The 4608-nt window shown below is 38.8% G+C and overlaps 1 pseudogene; it reads left to right on the plus strand.

The window, feature by feature from the left end:
* The first annotated feature begins 345 nt into the window (after positions 1 to 345).
* On the plus strand, positions 346 to 1712 carry LOC110302002 (elongation factor 1-alpha 1 pseudogene; annotated as a pseudogene).
* Positions 1713 to 4608: the final 2896 nt, after the last annotated feature.

Below are 4608 nucleotides of genomic sequence, written 5' to 3' on the forward strand. Positions count from 1 at the left end.
CACAAAAAAGTCCCTACAATTCCAAACCCCTGAACTCGTGTCTCTAGCTGCATATGTAGCAGAAGATTGCCTGGTTGGCCAACATTGGAAGGAGAGGCCCTTGGTCTTACAAAAATTATATGCCCCAGTACAGGGGAATGCCAGGGCCAGGAAGTGGGAGTGGGTGGGCTGGGGAGCAGCGCAGGGAGAGGTATAGGGGACTTTCGGGATAGCATTTGAAATGTAAATGAAGAAAATATCTAATAAAAATCTGTTTAAAAAAAAAAAGAATGCTTTGGCTTTTTCGCAACGGGTTTGCCGTCAGAACACAGGTGTTGTGAAAGCCACCACTAATTCAAAGCAAAAATGGGAAAGAAAAACGCTCACATCAATATCGTAGTAATTGGACACGTACATTCCAGCAAGTCCACCAACACCCTGCCACCTGATTTACAAATGTGGTGGAATCTCGTTTGAGAAGGAGGCTGCTGAGATGGGAAAGGTCTCCTTCAAGTACACTTGGGTCTTAGACAAACTGAAAGCTGAGCGTGAGCATGATATAGCTAGGGACATCTCCCTGTGGAAATTCGAGGCCAGCAAATACTATGTGACTATTATTGATGCCCCAGGACACAGAGACTTCATCAAAAACATGATTACAAGCACATTCCAGGCTGACTGTGCTGTCCTGATTGTTGCTGCTGGTTTTGGTGAATTTGAAGCTAGTATCTCCAAGAATGGGCAGACCCATGAGCCTGCTCTTCTGGCTTACACACTGGGTGTGAAGCAGCTAATTGTTGGTGTTAACAAAATGGATTCCACCGAGCCACCATACAGTCAGAAGAGATATGAGGAAATCCTTAAGGAAGTCAGCACCTACATTAAGAAAATTGGCTACAACCCTGACACAGTAGCATTTGTGCCAATTTCTGTTTGGAATGGTGACAGCATGCTGGAGCCAAGTGCTAATATGCCTTGGTTCAAGGGATGGAAAGTCACCCGCAAAGATGGCAGTGCCAGTGGCACCACGCTGCTGGAAGCTTTGGATTGTATCCTACCACCAACTTGTCCAACTGACAAGCCTCTGCGACTGCCCCTCCAGGATGTCTATAAAATTGGAGGAATTGAGACTGTCCCCGTGGGCCAAGTGGAGACTGGTGTTCTCAAACCTGGCATGGTGGTTACCTTTGCTCCAGTCAATATAACAACTAAAGTCAAGTCTGTTGAAATGCACCATGAAGCTTTGAGTGAAGCTCTTCCTGGGGACAATGTGATCTTCAATGTAAAGAACGTGTCGGTCAAAGATGTTAGACAAGGCAATGTTGCTGGTGACAGAAAAAGTGATCCACCAATGGAAGCAGCTGGCTTCACTGCTCAGGTGATTATCCTGAACCATCCAGGCCAAATCAGTGCTGGCAATGCTCCTGTTCTGGATTGTCACACAGCCCACATAGCATGCAAGTTTGCTGAGCTTTAAGAAAAGACCGATCATTGTTAAGAAGCTGGAAGATGGCCCCAAATTCCTGAAGTCCGGTGATGCTGCCATTGTTGATATGGTCCCTGGCAAGCTCATGTGTGTTGAGAGCTTCTCTGACTATCCTCCACTTGGTCGTTTTGCTGTTCGTGACATGAGGCAGAGAGTTGCTGTGGGTGTCACCAAAGCTGTGGACAAGAAGGCTGCTGGAGCTGACAAAGTCACCAAGTATGCTCAGAAAGCTCAGAAGGCTAAATGAATATTATTCCTAACACCTGCCACCCCAGTTTTAATCAGTGGTGGAAGAATGGTCTCAGAACTGTTTGTTTTCAATTGGACATTTAAGTTTAATAGTAAAAGACTGGTTAATGATAACAATGCATCGTAAAAACTTCAGAAGGAAAGAATGTTTTGTGGACCGTGTGTGTGTGTGTGTGTGTGTGTGTGTGTGTGTGTGTGTGGCAGTTTTAAGATATTAGTTTTTAAAATCAGTACTTTTTAATGGAAACAACTTGACCAAAAATCTGTCACAGAGTTTTGAGAGCATTAAAACAAGTTTAATGAGAAAAAAATGCTTTGAAATTAAGCATGTGGAGTACCCATGGTTCAGTCTGGGTGCCTCTCACTCAGTTTTAGGGCTTTCTCAGTACATGAAGCAGTCACCTGAAAGGTGGCTTATAACCGGAGAGGCTTTGCATACGAATAGTCTCGTGGAAACCATACTTTTTTTTTAAATAAGTTTTGCAATCCACAACTATTTCAGATGTCTTTATTATCTGTAGAATCATAAATGAAATATTTTTACAAATATTCATATTGTGATGCTATGAAAGACAGTTCAAAACTTATGATCCAAATATTTAAATATTTGTCTCTATATTGATAACTCTAAACAGATTTCTCTGATTTAACTGTAGCAACCAATTATTATATCTCATAATCTCATCATTTTTTGTGCCTCTTGCTTGTGTTTTGGGTTTCCAAAAGTGTGTAGCATTGTTCTGTGACTACAGCAGAGAAAGCCTACTAAGGGGAGAGGAAAACTTTTAATATTTCTTCAATCTTCCTTCCATATAACTTCATATTCTTTACTCAGTATTTTTATTTGATTCTCAACTCTTGAAGATCATAATTCCAGTATCACATACATGTACTACAGAACTCAGAGTTATCATAGCATAGGAAGTTCAGATTAATAAAAAAAAAAAAAAACAGACTTTGATTCAGTGATATTCTTCTTTTAAAAAATGTAATACACCAGTTATTATTCTTGGGTAACTATTACTTCAAATATCTTATACTGTGTATTAGTCTGTTTTTATTTGAAAAGTCTGAGCACTATCCTTCGATCGAAGTTCACCCTCAATTATTGTCTCTTACCCCTTTCCACTTTGCCAAAGTTGCCTTTTCTTCCACAATCTTCCTCTTATTTTTATGCTTTCCGCTCCCCCTTGTTTAATTAGAGTAGTGTCCTCTTTCAAGGCTTAGGAAAAAAGAATATAGCAGGAATCAGAAAGAAATGTAAGTACTGGACAATAGGAAGGGATGCTATAAAATGGTGTCTCATATATGTGGCATGGCTATTTCACTCATTATTAGAAAATAAATCCAATGGCTCATCTTCAAAATTGCCTTGCCTCAACTGAACTTATGTCTAGTGACAGAAAACACTAGAACCCTGCTAATGCCTGCTAATTTAGTTATTTGCTTTGGTAACCTGCATGGCTTAGGGATTTAACTAACTAATATAGTTGGACATGAGGAAGCAACAGACACAAAGAAAATGAGGGAAAGGAGCTCTGGGTCCTCTGATAGCCATACACCAACAGCAACACAGAAACAAGGAGTATTTACTTTATACATCTGAATAAGGGACATATATTAGTTAGAATAAAAATGGCCCTCATAAGCTCACAGGGAGTGTCATTAGGAGATGTGGCCTTGTTGGAGTGGATGTGGCCTTGCTAGAGAAAGAATGTCACTGGAGGAGGGATCGGCTTTGAGTTTCCAGAAGCTCAAGCTAGGCCCAGTATCCTTTATCTTCCTACTGCCTATGTATCTGAATATAGAACTCTCAGCCTCTCTCCAACACCATATCTGGCTGAGTGCTGCCATGCACCCTGCTTTGGTAACAATGAACTAAACTTCTGGACTATAGGATAACCTCAATTAAAAATTTTCATATATATATATATATATATATATATATATATACACACACATATATATATGTATATATATATATACATATATGTTGCTGTAGTCATGGTCCATCAGTAAAATCCTAACTAAAACAGGAGGCAAGTTTAATGTATTCTGCTAATGAGGCAAGTTTAGAAATTCTCTGTAGGAAGGCAGGGATCTCATATTCTGATCATAAGGGCGCTATCAACATCTGCACAAGGACCAGAGGAAGGTTTCCCCATTTATGAGGATCCTTGACATGGCCTGCCTACCCATGTCAATAAGACACATACATGTATGGCCTTATCTGTTCATGTCTTTATTTATGTCTTAAATGTTTGGAATGAATCTATGAATCTTCATGCTTAGTCCAGAGACAATTTGATGTGATTCTTGATATTAGATTGTACAGATGATAAGAAAGAACAGTTTCCTAATAAAACCCAAAGAAATGTTCTCATAATACCTCTCACCCAAACTTACTAAGCTATATACACAAATGTACTAAGACTCAAAATTTGGAATAAGAAATTACAAACAGCCAGGTTTGCCTTCAAGTCACCTGTCTGATTATATGGGTGTGTGTGTGTATATAATACATATGTTTTATGTATATATACCATATATTATAAATAGTATAATTTATATATATTTATAAAATAATTTATATATATATATATATATATATATATATATATATATATAATGTGTGTGATTAAATTAATTTATTTTTATTTGTATGTCTGTGTGTCACATGTGTACCAGGTACCTGTAGAAGTAAGGAAATGGCATTGGAACTGGTGTTGCACACCATTGCGGTCTGTGATGTGGGTGATGGAACTAAAGTGTATTTCTCTGGAAGAGCAGCCAATACTGCTAACTGCTGAGCCATCACTCCAGCCCATGTATGATTCATTTTAAAATAAACATGATATTCAACACTCCTGTTTTTTGTTGAAAAAAGAACAAAC

This window comes from Mus caroli, unplaced genomic scaffold (assembly GCF_978045245.1).
Source record: "Mus caroli unplaced genomic scaffold, Mus_caroli_1 scaffold_11, whole genome shotgun sequence".
NCBI lineage: Eukaryota > Metazoa > Chordata > Mammalia > Rodentia > Muridae > Mus > Mus caroli.